Source organism: Salvia miltiorrhiza, chromosome 4 (assembly GCF_028751815.1).
Source record: "Salvia miltiorrhiza cultivar Shanhuang (shh) chromosome 4, IMPLAD_Smil_shh, whole genome shotgun sequence".
Lineage (NCBI taxonomy): Eukaryota > Viridiplantae > Streptophyta > Magnoliopsida > Lamiales > Lamiaceae > Salvia > Salvia miltiorrhiza.
The window spans coordinates 23,481,318-23,506,009 of NC_080390.1; the positions used below are offsets into that span (position 1 = coordinate 23,481,318).

General features: G+C 37.5%; 1 long non-coding RNA gene across 2 annotated transcripts; it reads left to right on the plus strand.

Moving 5' to 3' along the window:
• Positions 1–16,479: 16,479 nt before the first annotated feature.
• Positions 16,480–23,506, plus strand: LOC131019474 (uncharacterized). 2 transcript variants are annotated; one of them, XR_009100271.1, is made up of 3 exons: positions 16,480–17,447; positions 22,541–22,603; positions 23,216–23,506. It is a non-coding gene; the product is annotated as an uncharacterized LOC131019474 (long non-coding RNA). The 2 variants fall into 2 exon arrangements; XR_009100270.1 differs by having other exon boundaries at positions 22,541–23,506.
• Positions 23,507–24,692: the final 1,186 nt, after the last annotated feature.

Genomic DNA, 24,692 nt, shown 5'->3' on the forward strand with positions numbered 1-24,692 from the left:
TCCGAGTCTTGACGCCATCTGATGGTTCTCCAATGGTGTTCTCCTTTGAGTGGAGTTCAAACCATCTTCGATACTTCTTGATCTCTTCTGGAGATGGTGGGGCTTCTTCGGTGAGAATGGTTCTGAAGTGTTGAGCACTTTCTGGAGCAGGGGAGAGTTGAGCTGGAGCTGCTTCTGCACGTTCAACTCGATCTTCAGCAACTGGAGTTCCCCCTTGACTGATGCCATCTGCATTGGCTCCAGTCTGAACTTCAGACCTTTGGCCGATCTTTTGATCTTTTGATACTGAAGCTTCTCAGTATCTTCATCTTTGCCTGGTCCCCATACCAAGACAGTAGAGGGCTCGGTGTTGTGGATTTCAGCTTTGGAACCTTCAGTGTTCTGGATACACTTTTCAGCTTCTTGTTCCCTGAAATCATCTGTAGACTCATCAAAGATCACATGAGGTGTTTCTTCAAAACACTCGATAGGCTTTGCTTGAACGTTCTGTTCCAGAGTATCCAAGGAAGACACCTGGATCAGCCTTGCTATCGAAGGTGTTTAACCTCTTCTTTTCATTGTTGTGGATGAAACACTTAGAACCGAAAGCATGAAAGTAGAAAATCGAAGGCTTTCTGTTCTTCCATAGCTCGTGTGGAGTTTTTCCATGTCTATGAGTGAGGAAGGAGTGATTCTGCGTGTAGCATGCGTTGTTGACTGCTTCGGCCTAAAACTTCAAGGGGAGTTTTGATTCGGCTAGCATCGTCCTTGCTGCTTCCTTCAAAGATCGGTTTCTTCTTTCTGCAACTTCATTCTGCTGTGGAGTTCTTGCTGCAGAAGTTTGATGACTGATTCCTTGTTCATCACAATACTCACGAATGACAGTATTGAGGAACTCAGTCCCGCGATCTGATCTGATGCTGATGATGTTGACTTCCTTTTCAACGCTCAGTCTTCTCAGCAGCTTTGGCAGTTCCTCCAGCGTTTCTTTCTTCTTGAAGAGAAAGATGACCCAAGTATATCGTAAATAGTCATCCACCACTACTAAGGTGTACTTCCTACCGTTGTAGCTTCTTGGAGTGATAGGGCCAAACAGATCCATGTGAAGTAGATGCAGAATTCTTTTAGAGGAGTGTCCTGACTTTGACTTGAATGACATCCGCGTCTGCTTTCCTCTTTGGCATGCTTCACATTCTTGCTTCTTCTGGAACATAACAGAAGGAAGACCTTCTACCAGTTGATGTTTAGCAAGTTTGTTGATCGTCTTGAAGTTGAGATGGTTGAGTCTCTTGTGCCACAGCCAGTTGAGCTCCGAGCTGCTTTTGCTGATGAGGTATGTTTCTGGTGGGCTGTCTTCCCATGAAACGACGTAGAGACTTCCTTGTCTGAAACCTTTCAGAACCACCTTCTTTTGATTGTTTCTAACAGTGAATTCATCTTTCTTGATTTTCACTGTGAAACCGCTGTCACAAAATTGACTCACAGACAACAGATTATGTTTAAGACCAGAAACAAAGCTAACATTACTGATACTGGCGTTACCCATGTTGAGCACACCGTAGCCTTTTGTTTCTCCGATTGAGTTGTCTCCGAATGCAACTTTGGATCCAGCTTTCTCAACATACTGAGATAGATATTCTTTGTAGCCTGTAATGTGCTTCGAGCAGCCACTATCCAGATACCACGTTCTGATTGAAGCTTTAACCTCTTCCTTCTTTTTGTGTTTCCTGACATTGACCTGCAAGGAAGAGTAGCTTCAGGCACCTAATCAAGCTTTGGGTCCTTCGATGTTAGTTCGAGTTCCCTTTGGAACCCATATCTGCTTCAGAATTGGTCTGGCTGATCTCTTGCGCTTTGTTGATTGTCTAATTGACTTTGTTGGCGCTTTAGTTGGCACACGAGCATTCTTCTGTTGAGAAATTCCTTTGAAGGCCTCACTCTTGTAGCAGTTCTGTCTGATGAGTGGTTGAGGTCTTCTTTGCTCGGCGAAGTATCTTCCTTGAGATACTCGAGTCTTTGCAGACTTATGGAGACTTAACTGATGTCCAGTTGCTTGTTGTCGTGGATGTCGCTTGGCTCGACTGGACTCAGCATTGTTTGGTCTCCATGGATGTTGTTCCTTCTGAAACTGAACTGATGTCAGTCTCTGACTGATGTGGCCTTTCTTCTCCCTGGATTGGTGAGGAAGATTCTTCTTAATTCCTGATGTTCCTTCCCCGATCTTTGACTGAAATCTGCTTTCCAGTCTTCTCAGTAAGATGATCTGGTTGGGGGCCTCCTTTGCTCGTCTATAGCTCCGTGGAGGTGGAACATTTGATCTTGCCATCAGTCTGCGTTTGCGAACTTCATCCATATCATGATCTCTTGATTCTTCTGATGTTGTGATTTCAGAAGGATCGTCCTTTGAATTGATCATGATCTTCTTTCCTTTGTCAGCTGCAACCTTTCCTCCAATGCTTTTAACAAGGCCTTTCGATGGAAAGTTGCTCATCATGGGAGACTGCATCATGCAGTTCTTGACTGTTTCTTCCAGCTTGTGATTGAGCCTCTTGATCTCATGAAATGCTCTCTCACATTCTGAGTTGGAGTTTCTGAGCTTTTCCTCCAGTCGGCTGTTCTCCATGATTAGCTGATCAAGACAAGTTTCATCTGGAAAGTAGATGATTGTCTGATTCTTAGCTCGTTCATCATTGATCTCCTTATCCAATTTTTGATTCTACTTGAGGAGATCTTCGAACATTTTCCTCAACTGACAGTGATCAGTCATGAGCTGATCAAACTCGTCAATTTCATCGGAAGAGCTATCTCCAGATTCTGAGTGGTCTCCTGAAAGCATCAGGAAGTTATCAGTATAAGGAATTTTTGAGTGAGAGATTACCTCTGAGCCATTCATTCCATTGTCGTAGCTGTTGTCAGCCATGCTTTCTGATTCATTGGCCATCAGGGCTCGGCTCTCATCGTCTGAGCTGGAACTGTCGAAGTCGGATGATTCTGATGTGTCTTTGGAATAATCAGCATCGTCAGCAACCATCGCTTTCTTCTTCGAAAAGCTGCGATCTTTCTTAGCTTTTAGTTCTCTACGCTCAGCTTGAGTCAGATCAGGGCATTCATTTCGAAAGTGCCCTTTCTTTCTACATCCAAAGCATTCCATGTCTTTGATGTCGTAAGCGGCTGACTTCCTTTCTCCGCTTCGATCTGTGGAATGTCTGGAATTGCTTTCTCTTTCCTTTCCTTTGTAGTGCTGCTTGTGGAGCCTTCTGTACTTCCGGAACTTGGACTCCATCTTGTTGAATCTTTCAGTCAACAAATCATATTGACTGAAGAAGTCCTCTGGGTTGAGTTCCGTTGGTTCCTTGATTTGCTTCTTGCCTTCTCTTGTTGAGGCCTTCAGTGCAACTCCTCTTGAGGTTGATAGACCATCTTTGTCTGATCTTCCAGCCTTCTTGTTTCCAAGATTTCTCAGAAGGTCGAACTCATTTGCCATGAGATCGGAGAAAAGCTTGTTTGTCGGGAGCTGACTGAATCCAGGCTTATGCTGATGAGCGACTGAGAAGATCTGCCATTCTCCTCGTGGTAGTGCTCGAAGAATCTTCAGGTTGATTTCTCGTTGAGTGTATTTGTCTTTGGAAATGGATTGAACTTCATTCAAGATTTGATTGAATCTAAGTTCCATTTCCTCGACAGATTCATTCTTGAGCATGAGGAAGGAGTCGAACTTCTGGCAAGCTATGGATAGCTTATTCTCCTTGATTTCCTCGGAACCTATGCACATTCTTTCCAGAATGTCCCACATCTCCTTTGCAGTTCCGCACTTGATGATCTTCATGACATGCTTGTTGGGAACGGTGCCGGAGATGATGCTTTTGGCGAGGTTGTCTAGCTCATCTTACTTCCTTTCTTCTATGGCGAAGTCTGTTTTTTGCTTGGGCTGGACCTCATCGTAAGGATCTTGTTGTGGATTAACAGGAACCCTTTTGACAGTTTCGGTGATGGTGATTGGTCCGCTGGTGATGACTTCCCACATTCGGCAATGTTGGGCGGTGAGGAAGCTTTCAAGCCGAAACTTCCATATGTCGTATTTTTCAATACTAAACATAGGTAGAGAAGATAATCTGTTGTGGTTAGACTCCATCAAAAAAGAGAGAACAGATAACAGCAGATAGAACAGATAGCAAGCACAAAAAGAAAGAGAGAACTTTTTCGAGACCTTTGAGAAAAATGATCTAGTTCAGTTAGAACCTAATCAGATACAGATAGTTCTTACGAACAACCTGCTCTGATACCAATTGTTAGGTCCTGAGGGTCTCGAATAGGTGTATGAGGGGGGGGGGAAATACACCTATAGGCTATTTTTACTTAAATCAAATCCTCAATCAGAGGGATCTCAGTCAGAGATCAAAACGAAACTTTACATGCAAACAAAGACGCCTGTTTTACTGAAATCAGTTTTGACCAAACAGGGTTGACGACTGATACTGAAAGCTCTTCAGTAAAGAGTTATCAGTTAAGTTGCTGGAACTTAACTGATGCAAGTAAGGGCTTCAGTCGAGTTTGCTAAAACAGAGATGATAACACTCTTCCTGACTATCAGAAGATAGATCAGTCAGACTCATATCATACGCAGCGGAAATTAAACTTAGTTTCGCAATAGCCTCAGTGGAGCACGTTGTTGGTTATTAGGTTTCTCTTTGCAGTTAATCAGTGTTCAGTTTATCAATTGAAATAACACAAGTAGGAATATAAAACTGAAAACTGTAAATAACACAGAGACTTTTACGTGGTTCGGAAAAACCCTTTCCTACATCCACGGTTGGTTGATCAGACTAACAATCCACTTCGCAAGTACTTAACAGGTGCACTGCAAACCGAACCGTGTGCTTGCCGGGTGCACACAACCGTACCATTGAAGAAAACCCTTTTTCAGTACCCACGCTTCACTCGCGTCGGATTTCTCTTGCTTAGCACAACCCGTGCTAAGACTCTCAGAGACAGAAAACCCTTCTGACCTCCGAATCACTCAAAACACTCTTATGGAGGGGAGGTTTGAACGAGTGCCAACTATACTTACAAATAACAAGTTCTTTGAAGCAAGTTTGACCTTTGGCTTCTGGGTAAACAGAGTTTTGCCTAAGGTCTTAGAGAATGTATGTAATCAGCAGTGACTGATTTTGGCTTTGGAATTCTCTTCTTCGATTCAAGCTTTGGAGAGTTTAAGCTTAAGGCTGAGTAGCAATTTCGGCAGAGCTTCAGCTTATGTCGTTGAATCGGTGAAGGTTGAAGTGATCCTCGAGCGCTATTTGTAGGAGAACTCTTGAATAGATCTATTGGCGTAAATCATCCTCAAGATTTCTTCCGTTGGAGAGCAATTCGAATTTGGGCTGAGGCTTCAATCTTCGAGGTTCCTTATCTGGGTGGAAACGACTCTCTTTGATGGACAGGAGATGTGACGTCTCTGAAAAGTAAGCACCAGATAGGAATGACCTCTGCAGAGATAAGATCCTGAGATCTCTGCATTTAATGCGGCTGTACTTTGTGAGTACGTGGCTTCCTCTGAACGTTGGAGGATCAGTCCGAGGAGGAATATCCAACTGATACTTGACTTTAGTATCAGTCTATTGCGCGCATTAATTAATCAGTCTTCAACTGATTCTTCAATTGATACTTCAGTTGGTATCTGCAGTCTTCAGTCTTCAGTCTTCGACACCGCAAGCTAAACTAGAAACGAACTTTAACACTTGAGTTCAAAAATGATTCTAGTCTATTACAGTTAAGACCTATGAATTTTGGTATCATCAAAACAAGGGTTAGGATATTCCACAAGGTTCCCAACAATATGTATGTCGTGCCTACCTAAAATAGAAAATAATAAGAACACGAGAAAGGCGTCGAAACATTGAACCTTGTGTTGATTTTAGCTAAGGCTTTGAAAGTAAGTAGACAATGATCGTAGATATTTTTACATTAGAGTTCTACACGTATTTATAGGCAAAGCACTAGGAATTCTTGTAGGAGAAAGACTCATATTTGACTTATAGTCGAACTATAACTCTTCGTGCTTATCTCATATCCTTGTTGTGATCTTGACTTCGAACTTAGATTGGTTGAAGGCGTTGAACTCTTTAGGATAAGGTTGGCTCCGCAAAATTAGGCTTGTTCTGTTGAAGGTACCGCTGTTAAGGGCTTGGCAGCGCTATTTTGGGGTCAAAAGCGATGTTCGTCGGGAATCTTTCTCTCTCTCCGATATTTATGGAATGCATATTTTCATCCTCATTAGCTCATCCCCCCTAGTCTAGTCAAACACGGCAAGTTAGATGTTTTGGCTAGACTAGAGAGTTTGGGTGGCAAGGTTGAAATCGACATAGCAGTGTTCCTGGATCTGTTCTTCGTATTATATAGCTTTTGGTAAATGTTTTTTCAAAAAGCGAAATACCTCAGTCAGTTGCAGGGTGGTTGATTTCCAAGTGCGCGGATTCCTCCTATTTAAGTTTGTAGCGTAGGGCTCTCATACAGTCTTTTTGGCAAAGTCAAACCACGTCTACGGTCGTGCCGCGTGTCCCGCCACGTCTCTGCGTGTGGGTACTATTCGTCTTCTCATGCATTCTGTATTTGCGGTTTACCCCAGTCGCTGTTGTTGCGTTCTTGTCCGTTCATTTTACCGCGATTTTCCTTAAAAGTGTTTTTACCTCCAATTTAAATTTTCACTTTTCACCTTTTCTGAGTCTTCGTCTTCCCTGATTCTCTCCCTTCTCTATTTTTGTCGCTGCCATTTGAGCCAGTCCTTCCGACTAATTATGCCTCTGAATATCCCCGATATTAGGATGAACTGTATTAGTTTGCCCCTGTCCACTATCCACGAAACCAAACTTTCTACCTTTGCCGAAATCCTTTGTCTTTCTTCCTCTTATTTCACTCTTTGTACCCAGTCTAGGGCTCTTGAAAAGCGCAACGAAGATGACCTTTCCCCATCTTTTATTCCCTGTTGAGATTCCCAAATTAGGTGTGGATTACGTCTGTCGCCGCCTCGATTTCTAATCGATGTGTGCAATTATTTTGACATTCTTTTTTCCAACTTTCTCCCTCTGCAATTCGCCATGCCCTAGCTTTCCATATTGTCTTGAATTTCTATGGGGTGGAGAAAACTACACGTGTGCTCTATGAAACCCAACTGAGAAATCGGGCATCTTCTACTATTTCTCCTCATTGTCCAAATATGGCATCCGTTTTTTGGATGGTTCAACATCTATGATCCAGATTTTAAATCCAAATACTTCTATGTTGAGGTAAACTCCGGGGACTAGAGTCAGAATTTTGACATCCAGCGTACCCAGTGGTACAAGGAAAAACAAGACCATAGGGTCCCTGGCAGTGTGTCTCCCACATGGGTGAGGAGGATTTTTCACCAACTCGAAGACTTCGAGGCTGAAGAGCCTTTTGAACTTAAACAAATCACCTGCGATAAGTCTACCTTGTTGCCTCAGGGCTATTTGATTATCTTCCCGCCTATTCTATTGGTAATTATTGTGTTGCAGTTTCCATGTTCGTCCTTTCGTATTGTCCCCTATATTTTGTTCTGGTTCTGTATTTCTTTGTTGGGTTCTAATTTATGTACCTACTTTATCTTTGCTATGTTGAGATATGAATTGGCAAAGGAAGGCCAAGTTTAGGGCATTGACGGCTGCGAGCTCTTCTGATGGGGTGGCGATGACCGCCAGTGACTCTGGTGCAGCGGAGTCCACTCCTTCTACGACTCATTCTGCTGCGAAGGATCCGATCAGCGCAACCCCCATTACCTTTGCTCCCCTGTCCACCTCATCGTGGGACATGGCTGTTGGTACTTCTGCGACCCTTGGGGGTGTGCCGCAGGGGTGATTACTTACTTATTTTTCCCTTACGCGGGGCAATGTCTTCGGGGCCCTCTGGGATGAGACAGAGGAATCTGATGATATGGTGGAGGTCATCCCTTCACCTGCCAAGAGGAATGCCCCTATTAAGGCCCTCTAGTTTATCGGAACAATCGCTGAAGAGGCCGTTGCGTTATGCTACAAGGAGCCATCCTATTATTTCCGAGGCAGAGCAAGGCTCAAAGAAAGGGGAGCGGGCCCGGGTAGGGCTGATAGAGGTGGTCCGTTGCGTCGTTTGTTGGACCGAGCTGACCGAGTAGATAGGTCGGTGTTGAAATCTGTTAGTGATGTTGTGCTTTGCACTAGCATCGCCCAACTCTAAGAACATGTAACTTATTACATGCTTTGATTCCTGCATGAGGTAAGTCTGTGATAGTGTAAATTGGTCGTAAGCTTGAAGATTTTACCCTTTTTAGGAAAAGGATCAGCTCTGCGAGCTGATTGAGCATGCCTATGAGAGGTACAAGCTGAAGGAGGCCCTGGCTACCTCTGATGCGAATTTAGCCCTGCGCGACCAAGAATTGGTCAAAGTAGGGGATAGGTTGGCGGAGCTACAAATGGAGCTCGAAACTCGAGAAGCCTGGAACTCCGATCTGCATGCACGTCTGCAATTCTTTGAAACAGAGATGCACAGGCTTCAGGCTGAGAAGGAGGCTGGCTTTACCTATTTGAGAGAGGAATACATGGGGTAATTGTGGGCGTAGGCTGCTAGGCTTCTAGGCTTACACTGTGGGGTGTCGGGATCAGCGCAGGGAGATATTCTTATCTCCCTAGGGTTAGCTGTTCCTAGACACCCTCATTCATGGAGCTTTGGAGGCCTACCGGCATTCTCCTCAATTCCCTACAGGCTTTGATTAGGGGATTTGTTTTTAGTCGGTGAGTCCGGCTGGAAGGCCCTGGACCAGGTGGAGGCCACTCCAAAGCAGAGGATCAAGCTTAATATTGCCGAATTGATCGACACCTTAGACTCTGAGAGGCTATGGCATGCGGCCGATATCGGCATGACCATTCCTGAGGACTTCGAGGAGTGGGTGATCTCTGTTCTTGACAAGGCCTTGCGGGGGTTAGTCAACGGAGAGGACTCCGAGCCTCTGCTGGAAAATCCTGTGTTCCGCACCCCCTTCCTCGACGAGCTGGATGTTGCTCTGGTTACGTATCTGTTTTATATTTTTGTGCGCGAAGTTTGACGCGTTGTGATGCAGGGATTATTTTGAACATAAAATTCGCGGAAATGGCAGGCGGCAAGGAGCAAGACTGCCGGATATTTGTTGGAGGTTTATCTTGGGATATCACCAAAAGGCAGCTTGAAAATGAAGGCCTGAGACTTCGCTTTACATTCGTGTAATTCAAATATTTCTCATCGTTTGTGTGATTTTGTGCATTTATTGGTTGGAGGTTTCGTTGTGCCTCCTCTTTTTTTTTGGCTTGGTTGTGGTATATGCTTTTGGAATTGAATTTTTGTATTAAGTTTAATGGATGATGTAATATTGTTTTTTTGTCTGGACTTACTTTTTATTATATTTTTCTTTTCATTATATTTTGTGTGTTAATATCTTTTTGCCTTGTACGTGGCTTAAGATTGTTGAAATGCGTTGGTAATGGGATTGGAGTAACTTTGGGACCATTGACATATCCAGGACTACTGAAGCATAAGTTTAGGGTGTTTTGGCGTTTTTCTCTGTTTGTTTTCTTTCAAATTAGTTAATGCATGACAGCTTTAGCAATTCTACACAAGGAATTCTGAGAATTTTGGCATGTTGATCTTGCTGCTACTTTTCTCGTGGCACCTGCTTTGGAATTCTCTCAACAAATGATAGGTTAGAATCACGAAGTCTAAAGTTTTGCCCTCAAGTCCAATAGTTCCTGATGTTATTAGCACTTGGGCATCCATGGTTGATTGTTCCCGTGGTCACCTCTATGGCTCCATGACGTAGTATATTTTTGTGAAGCATTGAGTAGATTTTGCTTTATCAATATCCTTTCAAGATTTTGTGAGAAGTAGGGCTTTCTGTTTAATATTAGCATATTCACTCACCTGCCAAAAGAAGTATATTTTTCATTAAATAACGTGCTCATGTCATATTGAACTTCTAAATAAATTTTACTTGTGACGCCCGGGGACGAAGTGCGGAGTGATCGCCGGTGCAATAGAAGCACGGACAAGGAGCGGCTCCGATTAAGACTTCCAAGCGGAGAGGCACATGGATGAACCGGAACACACCCGAACGAGAGGGATTCCGAGAATATGCAGGTATGAGACTGCATATTCGAGGAGAGCTTAAATGATTTGATAGGTGCTGCTCATATCAAGAAGATGCATTTTCTTTTCTGGTGTGCATATGGAAGAAACTCCAAGGTTAAGCGTGCTTGGCTTGGAGCAATTTCAGGATGGGTGACCCCCTGGGAAGTTTCTCAGGGAGCGTGCGAGTGAGGACAAAATACGCTAGAAAAAGACTTGTGTTGGTCTGTGGGGATAAAATACGCTAGAAAAAGACTTGTGTTGGTCTGTGGGGATAGCCGTCAAGTCTGGAGCCGGGCTGTTACATTACTAATTGCAAATACATTAGAGGGATGAAAGTCCTATTTAATATACCTTTTCATTTTAGTTTAATATGTTATAAAGAGCTATTTAATAGTATGCTTCATAGAATTATTCTATTATTCAACTAATATTTATCGTTATTTTCAAGCCTCGGCCTGTATACGACGGGTAGCAGGTATCCGCGAGACGCGAGTATGGGTGACAAATAGTAGTCAGCTAGTTTCCTGTGCGACCGCCGCATATGGTGCGATGGGTCGGATCTAACCCGACCCGAATCTACCATTTATATTACGTATTTTAGTAAATGAAATCAAATGTGTAGTGTAGTGCAATGGCAGTGTGCATGCATTGTTTCCTTATCCCGAAGGGGGTGGGGGGGATTCATTTCTTTTTTTTCTCCTTTTTCTGATTCATTTCTTCTTTTTTTTCCTTCTGATTTTTTACAATATTTTTTAATTATATTTTGTTTGTACTTTATTTATTTTCACACTATATTCCAAAGTAATTATTATTATGACAAATAACAATTATTGACATAAAAAAGTAATATTTACTTAACATTTTTTTTATTTTTTTTCATCTATTTTTTTAATATTATATTTATTCACATCAATGGTTTTTTTTTTTCTTACAACTATTATTACTTATCTAAATAATTAACATTACAAGTTTTCGTGAGTAAACATAACAATTTTTATGACAAAAAATTAATTTTGAAATATTACATTTCTTCATATGCATAATTACTTTTTATTAAGACAATAATTACTTTTAATTAGTATAAAATATACATTTGTTAGCATAAATGTATACATATGTTATATAAGTATTTACTTTCATTCAATATAAAATAGTACTATTTATATTTTCTAAACCCAAAATCCTGAACACTAAACACTGAACCCTAAACCCTGAACACTAAATCATAAACCATAATAAGAATATTTACTTTTAATAAGCATAAGATATACATTTGTTAGCACAAATGTATACTTATATTAATATAAATATTTAACTTAATTCAATATAAAATATTATATTTTCTAAACCTTAAACCCTGAACATTAAACACTAAACCTTGAAAACTAAGCCCTAATAGGAATATTTACGTTTAATAAGCATAAGATATATATTCGTTAGCACAAATGTATATTTATGTTAATATAAGTATTTACCTTCATTCAATACAAAGTATTATATTTTCTAAACCATAAACCCTGAAAACTAAACCCTAAAACCCTAAACGCTAAATCTTGAACCCTTATAGAAATATTTACTTTTAATAAATATAAGATATACATTTGTTCTTATGAATGAAAAATAATAATTATCGTAAACAATTGTAATAATTAATAAACATTACATTTCATCAAATCAATAATTACTTTTCCTTACGACAATGATTACTTGACCAAATATACAAAATTACAAGTTCTAACGAGTAAAAATAATATTACTTTAACACATATTTGTAATTACTTTTTTTACAATAATAATTATTTGATTAAATAAATAAAAGTACAAATTCTCATGAATAAAAGTAACAATTATCGTGAACAAATGTTATAATTTAGAAACACTACATTTCCTTGTAACAATAATTACTTTTTGTGAAGACAATAATTACTTGACCAAATAGTTAAAAATAAAAGTATTAACGAGTGAAAATAACATTACTTTTCTTCACACCAATAACTACTTTTACTTACAAAAATATTTATTTGAGCAAATAACTAAAAGTAAAAGTTTTTATGAATAAAAATAAACATTATTGTGAAGAAATGTAATGTTTCAAAAACAACATAATAATAATTATTTTTCTTTATATCAATCAATATTTTTTTATTACTAAAATAATTACTAACCAAATAATTAAAAGTAAAAGTTTCAATAAATAAAAGTAATTAACAATTATAATAAACAATTATAATAATTTTGAAATATTTATTCACGATAATTGCTATTTTTACACACGAGAACCTATACTTTCAGTTATTTGTTCAAGTAATTATTGTCGTCAGAAAAAGTAATTAATTATACGAAGAAATATAATATCTTAAAAGTATTACATTTTTCACGAGAATATATAAAAACGCAAAAGAAAAACAGTATTAAAAAAACAAACGAAAAATAAAGAAAGTACTGAAAAAGAAAAAAACCAAAATATATAAAAAAATGCAAAATAAAAACAGCAAAAAGAAATGCTAAAAAGAATATATATATATATATATATATATATATATATATATATATATATATATATATATATAAAAATGCAAAAAAAAAAAAAAAAAACATGAAAAGAAAAAAAAAACATAAAAGCCAAACAAAAGAAGTAAACAAAACCGCAAAAAGAAATAAAATACAAAAAGAACATAATTTAAATAGGAAAAGAAAACAAAAAAACAAAACGTGAAAAAAGTGGAAAAAAGAAACACAAATGCTTCAAAATGGGTTTCGAACCCTCACCATTTGAAATAAGGAAGCATGCTGTGGCCATTGAACCAAAGGCCCACTTTTGTATTTATTTGTCTAAACATGTTATATATAACATATTGATGCGGGTCGGGTCAAAACAGGTTTGACCCGTCGCATAGCATGCGATCGCCGCATGCAATAATTTGCCAAAAGTAGTGTACAAGAAGTTGAAATTTTCTCTAAAATTTGCTGCAGTTTCGTGGTGATTTATTTGTTGGGTGGTTTATTGCATTTTTTGGGTGGTTGATTGCAGAATGTCGACGCCGAAAAGCAGCGCCACTACTTCTCAAGCCTCGGCAGGTATCCGACGGGTAGTAGGTGGCGGGTATCCGACAGGTTGCAGGTGACGAGTATCCGCGGGTCGCAGGTATGGGTGGTAAATAGTAGTGGGTGGCAAATAATTTTTTCGAATATACGTTTCACTAAGTCAGTCCTCTTTAATTTATTTTTTCATTTTAGTTTGATGTGTAACGTAGACCTATATTATATTAATAGATTTCTAATGAAATAATTTATAGATATATTAAAAAATAATTTTTATATTCTTTTTATATAAATTATAATACCAAATAATACCCGTCAAATTTCGACTGGTTACACACTAGTTATGAATTATTCGAAATGTGATTTTATCGAATTGAAAAGTTTTCAATTTTAATTCCTTTGAATTGTCGATCTAATTCCCCTCAAAAAAGAAAAAGAAAATTGTCGATCTAATCCGACGAGCCTACATGTTTCTAGTTAGATCGACGTCCCAAAATAAAAGCTAGTGACTCAGTGGGGTATCTTAATTAATGTCAATAAATACATAATTTAAATTTCTTTTCGTACTTAATTTGATTTGGGTACCACAGAAAAGGAAATTACATAGGCGATTGATAATGTGAAAGGTATCTCTCACCATTCCTAATAACTTAGGATAAATAGTGAAAGTATATTTGTCATCACAACGTATGTTGACATTATATATAGCCATTTTGAATGTCACTTCATCTCACGAATTCTTATCATAATTAAATAGTTATTGTTGCTTCGTCTATACTTATATGTTTCTCTAATATTAATAATAATAATAATAATAAATGTTAAGTAAACATCAAGATCGATCAACACTAATATAGTCGTAAATCGTAATATACTTATACACTTGTATTCATGTCTTTATTGGACTGCATGTGCAATCACTCATGTTATGGTATACTCCCCCGTTCACGAATTAAAGCCCTACTTGCACTTAAATTTTTGTCCACCAATTAAAGTTCTATTATGCTTTATGTACATTTTTACTCTTTTTTTATATATATTTACTACCATTTGCCACTAATGGACCCACCTTACAACAACTTTATCATTTTTATATTCTATATTTATTACTCTTTTTCAGTTATCAATAGTGAACCCACCACACAACACCTTTAATATACATAAGGAAGAGTCAATGGAGAATCAAATCTCAGCCGTTGATTTTATCTAATCTAACGGTCAGCATTTATTCATGCCGTGTAAAATAATTTTTTTTATTGAACATATACAGGGTCGAATCCCACAACTCCCAAAAAATCAGCATTTATTCACGCCATGTTTAACGGATTTTATGAACGTTCATCAAATCCGTTGAACATATCAGTAATTTCGTTGAACGTTCATCAAATCCGTAGAATATGGCGTAAATAAATGTTGATTTTTTGGGGGTTGTGGGATTCGACCGTGTATATGTTCAACAAAAAAATCCGTTAAACATGGCGTGAATAAATGCTGACTGTTAGATTAGATAAGATTAACGGCTGAAATTTGGTCTCTGTTATTTGAATATTTAGTGGTCTCCATTGAACGCCACTCTCTCTCTCTATATAGAGGTATGTATAAATATATTGAGAGAGAGAGGTATTGAAAATTAAAAATAAAATAAAAAAATTGAAAAATCTAAACCATTCTGTGTGACGCAAGCTTCATATATAAAAAAAAAAAAGATAAATATTCATTATTAATTGTATTTTATTTTGCTTGATATAAAGGTATTGCATGCATGCGTGTCGCTATATGGTTGTTGAGAGTGAATAGTTTCGCGAGGATTAAATCTCACCCATCAGTCAAACCCAATTTTCACTCGTGCCAACTCAATTGTATTCAATTGAAAAGGTCTACCTCGCACGAGCCAAACATAATTATAGTAGTATTCATTTTTTAGCCTATAAAAAACTGCCACTAATCCACACTTTTATCGACCCTTTTCTTCCCCGATATATTTTACATCTTCATCCCCCATCATTCTATCAACCCTTTTCTTCCCCGATTTCATATCTTCATCGCTGGAAGCTTCTTCTTGATCGAGTAAGTTCTTTTTTTTTTTTTTTTACATATTTTTTGTAAATTCCCGATTAATTATAGATTATTAACTCTCAAATCTGGCAAATTCCACCTTACATCAATGAATGTAACCTTATGAGGTTTCGGAGAATTCCAGGTGGGAAAGCGGCTGGGAAGTGGAGATATAGGGTGAGTGGTTTCCATGCTAGGCTTGTCAAGTGAGTAGTCTCCGTTGCTGTTATCTTTTGTTTCGTTGTCAGTTCGACCTTATAAATTGCTTGTCAAAACCCTAGTTTTTTAGCTACCCTAGCTAATTATTTTTGAAAAAATCTTTAAAAAAACACAATTTCTTTTGTGATTTTTGTTTGAGCCATGATGAATCTATATATAATAATATCATCGAGATGCATTTTCAAGTTCATATATATATATATATACTAGCATTTGCACCCCGTGCAATGCACGGAAAATATTTTTATATATATAAATTGATACCAGCTCAATTAAATATAAGAAAAAAAAATTAATTTTCACTTAATATATTTGAGTTGAATATTAAAAAAATAAAAAAAAACAAAGAAAAAATTCACAATAATAAAAATTGATATTGTGAAAAGGCATAAATAATAAGTAAAAAGAATAAAATAGAAAAAATTGATTTATTCAAACAAAGAGGAGAGATGAGAGAGAATTTTTTAAAATCATTAATCTTTAAATAAATATAACTCCCCATTTTAAATCAAATATTTACATAAAATATATCAAATGAATGCTCTTATCATGATATTTAATTTGATATATTTTATAAATAATTTAAATTTCACAATTTTAGAAAGAAATAATATTAAAAAATAAGAACACAATGAAAAAATTATATTGTACAAATAAAACTTCAATTTTTTATAACTACAAAATTGCCACTTATTAATTTTGAAATCAATTTGAAATTGAAAATTATCTTCTTAATATATTATAAATTATTATATAAATATAAATTTATAAATTATTTATAACCAATGCCTTATAAATTGTGTATATATACACATATAAACATATAATTAATTCATTATGGAATTATAAACGTGGGTTATGCAATTTTTCTTTTTAAACGTGGGGTGTGCATTTTTTTAAAAATTATGGGTTATGCAATTTTAATTGAGTTAGTTACTTAATTTTTGAATATATACAATAAGTCATTATTTTTGGAAGAAATCACAAAATTGCCATTGAATCAATTTCTAATTGAAAACTGATGTTTTAATATAGTATAGATATATATATATATATATATATATGAAAGAGTAAAAGATGTGCACTATGCGCTGATTTTTTTTATACATATCTCATCATCATGGTTTAGTTTCCGAAATCTCTAGCTATGTAAAGCTATAGAATTCCTGTAAGGCTGCGTTATCTTTGATTGTAAATTTATCTTGGAAAAAGCAAAAGATAAACAAAATTTCACATTTTAAATCCTTCTTTCCTTTTTCCACATTTCCTACTTGACCCTTACTCATTCCTCATTTACACTACAAAGGAGGGATAATTCCTCATTTACACTACAAAGAAGGGATAATATTATCCTCCTTTGTAGTGTAAATGAAGAATGAGGTATGAGTAAGAGTCAAGTAGGAAATATGGGAAAAGAAATGATCATTTGCAGTGTAAATGAAGAATGAGTAAGGGTCAAGTAGGAAATCTGGGAAAAGAAATCAAGAATTTAAAGAGTGAAATTTTGTTTATCCTTCCTTTTTCCTATGATAAATTTATAACCAAAGAGAACGCACCCTAAATTGCGTATGATACCTAGAAGATAAATAGAATATACAATTTTCTTTTGGAATGAAAAGTTAGAGAAAGGGTACAAATTCGCAAACTTAGCCCGGTGCCAATGAAAATATTTTAAATTTAATTAGTAGCTATAATATTAATGTTTTCTCCGATCCCATTGAAAAATTGTAGATCAATTATAATAAATTAATAACAATCAAAGTCCCGCCGTGTTTAACATCTTGTAAGGTCGAATACACAACGAACCAAAAGTATTACAAGCAAGGACTACTAATTTGCCAAGATTTTTCATGGAAATCAACAGCTTGTATGGTAGCAATGCAAGAAAGATATTTATGTAAATCTTCAACGGTCAAGATTGCTAGATTTCAGCGTAATCCGACGGCTGAGATTGTACAAAAGGACCAACTGAAGTGTGCTCATTTGCTCTCTCAACGGCGAGTAGAAAGGTGATTGTATTTTTATCCTATGATTGATAGGATCGAGACACTATTATGAGCATTGAGATATTAGCAGTAACTTAAGACCAAGATGAAGTTTCTCAATAGATTGACATATGAGTATTCTAGAATTCTAATGATGGAACTGGTGAATGAATTACTTTGAGGGAATGAGTTTTGATAGAGATGCTGATTGAACTGGGACGAGGATATAGATTCTTTTTTCGATAGAGGAAGCATAATTATTTTGAGATGGTCTAGAGTGTAGAGTTTAAGAGGATACTCGACTAGAAATAGAGTCGATGAGAGTAAGTGAGAATCACAATAGAGAAGAGTTGAAATAGTGAGATGATTGAGTTGACGTTAGATTTTCACTGACGTTAGGATTTCACCGATTTAGATTGAGTGAGAATATTTAAATGACTTTTATGTGACCTACTTGATACATGTGTGACTATGATTGAATGAATATGATTTCCTTGAGTATTATAGCACACGAGATTAATTTTAAAACGAGTAACCAACGAGATATATTTTAATCGATGAATAATTAAATCGAGTTAAAATTTTTCCTAAGGGAATTTCTCGAAATTAAGTTTTCTGAGATAGATGAGGAGTGAACTATATGTGCACTAATTATCATTATAATTATTTTTAGTCACACAATTATTTGATGTTGGGTAATGATTTTATTATGAGACATGTATCTTAAATTATTTTTTGGGGTAATTGCCCCTAAATAAATAGGGCTGTAAATGAACAAAGCTACTCGCAAGCTATTCGAGATTCGGCTCGAAAAAAGCTCGTTCGGAGCTCGATTCGATAATAAACGAGCCGACCTCGAGCCTGACAGTGCTCGGCTCGTTGAGCTCGCGAACATGTTCGAATAATCGAATTCAAACATGTTCGCGAGCCTGTTCACGAACCTTCAGTCGAGCCTTCAATCGAGTTAGAACACGAGCCTTAAACGAGTCGAACTCAAACTCGAACTCGTGTAACATACTTCCCCTGTCCCGCCCAAGATGCTACATATTCCTTTTCGGGCCGTCCCAACGAAGATGCTACATTTCTATATTTGGCAAAAATAAGGAATTTTAAACACTTAATTAACACTAATTAAGTATTTCTTTATTACATTCTCTCCTACTTTATCACTTTTTACCTTCTCTTTCTTACTTTATCACTTTATTACTTTCTCTCTCCTACTTTATCACTTTATTATTACACACTTAAAACATTAATCTACAACTCCTTAAATCCTGTGCCGAAAAGCAAATGTAGCGTCTTGGCCGAGACGGAGGGAGTATTAATTAAGAAGATTTTCTTAAACTTATAACAAATTCGAGCTTGAACACCATATATACGAACATCTAACGAGCCGAGCTCGAGCTCAAGCTCGAATTCGATATTATCGAGCATCACCCGAGCCGAACTCGAATCGAGCCCGAGCTTAGTAAGTGGATGACGAGCCGAGCTCGATCATCAAGATAAAAGCTCGAATCGAGCTCGAGCCGAGCTCGAACCCCCGAATATTTAAACGAGCCGAGCCTGCTAGTATTTGGCTCGGCTCGGCTCGTTTACAGTAAAATACATAAAATTTCACATATTTCTGGAATTGCACACCACCTTTAGATTTTGCCCCACACAATACATGAACTTTGAGATTCTTCTTATTTTTCCCATGGTACCTGAAACCACCAAATAGAGAGATGACATGGCTGCCAGAAAACACACGTGGATTCGCTGGGTGACACGTGGAAATGACGTCGTCCTAATTTAATAGGAAACGACGTCATTTCCAACTTATTGCTGAAGAAGCAGATTCAGTGGTCGACGGCGCTCTCCCTGGTCGATGGCGCTCTCACAAATGGCTGAAGAAGCAGATTCAGTGGTCGACGGCGCTCTCCCTGGTCGCGGAGCGCTCTGGTCGCGGCGTCTTCAATATTCAAAGCTCTGGTCGCGATGTTTTCAAGAATTAGGGCGTCTTCTTCAACTTAGGGCTCGCAAATTTATAGGGTTCGACGGCGCTCCCTGGTCGCTGGCGTTCCTCGATCGACGGTGAACACAGATGGAGAGGGAAATTAGGGCTGGAGAGGCTAAAGCGTGACTGGAAATTAAGGCTGGAGGGAGTGAAATTAGGGGCTGGAGAGGAAAATTAAAAATTAAGTTGGCCAATAAGTTGGAAACGACGTCGTTCCCTATTAAATTAGGACGACGTCGTTTCCACGTGTCACCCGACGAATCTACGTGTGTTTTCCGGAAGCCACGTCATCTCTCTATTTGGTGGTTTCAGGTGCCATGGGAAAAATCAGAAGAATCTCAAAGTTCATGTATTGTGGGGCATAATCTAAAGGTGGTGTGCAATTCCAGAAATATGTGAAAGTTTATGTATTTAGGGGCAATTACCCCTTATTTTTACTACCCTATACTACACATTTTTGGTACATGATTATATGGAAGCATGTCAGATACATGATTAGTATATATTAAAGCTTGGAGATATTGTGCCACTTGCTTTATAAACTGCGTTTTTTTTTTTTTTTTTTTTTTAAAAAGGGCTGATTATACGTCGTCGCCATAAGCACCCCCACTGCCTACCAAAAGACTGGGCAGCGCCAAACTCTGGTCTGGTCTCTGCTCTGTCCTTTGAGCTGCTCTGCTCCAGTCTCTGCTCTGACGTCTGAGTGGTTCTGCTCTGGTCTCCACTTGCTAATTTAAGCATGTGTAGAAATTAATTAAATATTATAAGATATGCTTGGAGGCTAAGCAAATGACTTAAATAAAACAAATTATTTCTCTTTCTCTCCCCAAATGTACCGTCCCCTCTTACCCTCGTTCTCTCTCAATTTCTTCATCATCCTCCATTGATGATCATGTGCAAAGCTTCATAGATCATTTCTATACTATAAGCTTCCATTAAAACAAGCTCTAAACATCTATACACTTCAAATCAAGAGCAATTATGGAAGGTTTTTAAAGCTTGAAGTCAAGAGGATATTTTCATTTTCTACTCAAGAATCATTGAGTAAGTATTAGATTTACTTAGATTTAGTTATATTTGAGTTAGATATGAGTATATATTGATAGATCAAGCAAGAAAACATCACCCACTTCATTCTTGCAATTTTCGAAAATTAGGGTTCATACCCCTTCAAAAAAAATTCATCATCTAATCTTAAATTGAGATTATATTCATGCTATTGAGATCCTATTTAGTCATCTTTTGTATGCAAAGAATGAGTTTATCTTGATATATGAATTTTTTGAAAGTGTTAGTTTATATGATTTTGGGAAGTTTAAAGTTCATGGATTGATTGATGATTTGATTATGGTTATGAGCTTCTGAGCTTGTTGGGATGATATTTGATGGACTAAAATGATGATTAGAGGTGATTGATGAAGATTTCAATGAATTAGTTTGATGAGAAATAGGGTATACTTGGTTATATGCTTAAGTTGGCAAATTGATGAGTTATTTTGGCAAGCTTGGAAAAAGCTACTTTCTTGATGAATTTCGACGGAGTTTTTGATACCCAAAAATCTTGAAATTTCATGATGAGTTTATAAGAGTGTTATGAACGTACTTGTAAAATTTCAAGTCATTTCTCCATTGTTTACTATTTTTCAAAAATCAAATTCTCCGGTTGCACGAAACTGCCGAATATGGTAGACTGTTGGAGAACGATCATATCTCTTAAACCACTTGGAGTTTTTCAACCTACTTTTTTTTTAAATGAAACTAGACTCAGAGGTTTCCAATAGTATGAGTCTCTAACCCAGGACAATTCCAAGGAGAAACAGTTTATTCTCTTAAGTTAAGGCAGTGCAGAAAGAGTGAATTGAATAAGATTTTGAGATGAGATAGATGTTAAATATGAATATATGTGGCTTTGTGATAATAAAGTGAGCCTATATACTCCCTCCGTCCCACCGAAAGTGGGGCGTATTCCTTTTTGGGCTGTCCCACCGAAAGTGGTGCATTTCCTTTTTTGGTAATAATTTTACACTACAAACAATGTGGCCCCCACATATTTACACACCTTTACACTACAATCTTATTCTCCTTGAATTCCGTGCCCAAAAGAAGTGCACCAGTTTCGGTGGGACAGAGGGAGTTTGAGATATGAGACGAAAAGAATCACCCCTAAAAATTTTGAGAAGTGGCTGAATATATGCCAAGGGAAGGGGGTAGATTTTAATTTTTTTCTTGAATCATTTGAACCCGTAATTGTGCTCTTGTGTATTCTGTGAGCTTAAAACGAATTTATGAGAATTTTCCAACAATGAAATCTCGAGGTTAGTTTGTTAATAATATTATAAAATGAGATTACTTAGCTATGTGAATTATTTTTGAAAAATCAAATTAAGAATGTTATATAAAATATCGTTGGCTTCTAAATACAATTTTTGGGAATTTTTCCACAGCTAAATTTTTATGATTTTTCAATAATGAGTTTGTGTATGTGATTGCTATGTGCTTATGGATTATTTATCTATGAGTTGTTCCTTGACAGAGTTTAGACCTAAATTAGGTGATAAGTCGAGAATAGAATAATGATTACTTAAAAAGAGTTTTTATATGAGATCGAGATAGACGGAGTGCAGTGATGAGGAGATGAAATAATACTAAGATAGGAATGGTATTCTTAGTCAGAAAGTTTCTGACTAATCTCGTTGAGCAAGTTCCACCTAAGCGTGGACCGGGTCATCCTAAAAAGGGTATGGAACGTTCGCGCGTGCCACTGAATCCGAATCCGGTAGATTACATAAAAGGTCGTCTAAGAAATGCGGAGGAACTGGGATATAAGCCGAGGGACTTTGTGGTTGATCATAGCAACAATAGTGCTATGCGTGCTATGAACAATATCGCGCACGGCCGTTGGTCGGATGAAATGGAGTTGGACGACTTTTGATTTTGTTGCCAACTGTTGTCTTTTGACTTAAGCTGTCCTATGCGTTGATGTTTTTGTTTTACGAGCTCTTTTCGAGTCTCGGGCCCTTAGTTTGCTTTCTTGTGCATTCAAGGATTTTTTCTTTTTCCTTTTTATATAAAACGTAATTTAATAATATCATGAACTACTTCGATGTGACGGTATCTAAAGATACGAGCAAAGGACGGAAGTGAGTCCACCCCGTGTGCTACGAGAGTAAGCTAAAGCCATCAGGTGGGCATTATTTTTACTATATGTATATAGAGATCCCCTGCGTATCGTAGGCCTCTTATACGAAATAAAGTAAATGACATGAGTTAATTGTTCAATTTCAGTTTGATGAAAATTATTACTGATGATGATGTTTATGAGTTTGATAAATAATTTGAGATTTATTGATGTTGAACTAATTGACTTGCCGAGTTTTGATGACGATGAGCCTGTATGTCACCCCTACTGATGAGACGAATTCGGGTCCTGCCACAAGCGGGATTGTGTACACAGAGGTGACCGTGAACCGTCTTTCGGGTCGGCCGGTCAGAGGTGATTGTGAGATATTCTTCGGGTCGGCCGGTCATGGTACTTGAGAAGGAGGCCTACTTCTCAGTACCTTTAATAATGATGATTTGTAGATGTGGTACATACATAACGAAAATTTTGACCGGTCATTTATTTATGATGTTTATGATTGTAAACTGCTTACACGGGTTCTTTTGAGTAAAATCCTCGTGTATTGCTTATGTGGCAAGTTCAATCTATAGCTCTAAGAGCTAGTTTTCATTGATTTTCGGCATATGACCACTGAGTATTCTGTACTCAGCCTTGCATGTATTTCTAAACGTGCAGGATAAGCGAGGAGGGAGATTGGACTGGTGCTGGCAGGGATTTTGTTTAGATGATCTTCCTTATACCGTAATTATATTCCTTGCGGTAACATCAAGATGTTGAAGTTTATTTTGGACTTAATCAAGAAATTTACTCTTAGCTATATGTCTTCATACATATAGTCTGTTCGCATTTTGCTGCGACACTCTGTATATGCTGAGTCTTTGTGAGTAATTAGCTATGTTTGCTTTGTAAAGGTTGACAAGAATCTCGATGATTTAAAAGTTATAAAGCTAATAATTTCTACACTGATGATGATGTCATCTTTATTGATTTATCACGTTTCAGTGATTGTTTCCGCTTGACGTTCAATCTAGTTTTCTCTTTTTACCTTTTTAATTTATTTAGTCGTATCGATACACGGTCTACGCTATGACTGGCTAGGCGTCGGGTTGCGACAGTGATCTTCAAGAACCGTTTCCTGCAACATAATGCAATTCAAGTACACTTCATTTTAGGTGTAAATTTGTTCCTTTGTTATCTGATAGAGTAAAGGCGATTTATTGCTGGAAAACTGAATAATAATGAACTGAACAGGAATTCTCCACGAGGCTTACGGAAATAATCCGTCCCAAAATCCTAGAAAACAAAAGACATCTCCCTGACCTAATTCTGCAGCTATAAATAATAAAACCCAAATAATAATAAAACCCTAATCTGTAAAGCCATGCAACTTTGGGCCAGACTCCATCCAAAACAATAATAAAACGCTAAACAAAAATAACAGACTCCAGCAATTAAATTAATAATTGACAACAACACGTTTCGCACGTGTATAAACCCTCCACGGACGACGACCGCTATCAAATACTCCACCGCTCGAAACAGCCTTGTCCTCAAGGCTAAAGTAGGGAAATTATCTTCGAACATCAGTTGTATCCATCCACGTAGCCTCCTCTGCATCTAACCCATCCCACTTGATCAAAACTTGGTCCACTGATTGGCCATTGTGCTCAATAGTCCGACGATCCAACACAATTTCTGGTAAAAATGGTGGATCCACAGCCATGAGATCCTCTGGAAGAACCAGATACGATTGTACCACACCAACCGCCCTCTTCAATAATGAAACATGGAAGACCGGGTCAATTTTGGAACCAGGTGGAAGCTTTAAGCGATATGCAACAGAACCCACCCTTGCTTCGACTTCAAACGGCCCAAAAAAACGTGGCGCCAACTTGCGATTTTTGTTTTTGAACAATGTTGACTGTCGATAAGGCCGGAACTTCAAATAAACAAGGGAATCGACAAGTATCTCCACATCACGTCTATGCTTATTAGCTTCACCGTTCACGTACCATCCTTTTCGTACCATCATTTGCTGCGCACGTTCCAAATGGTAGAGCAAATGCTTCAATACTTCATCACGAGATGTCAAAGACTCTGCCAGAGACTGCATTCGAACTTCCCCAGGTAGAAATCGGCGCAGCACTGGTGG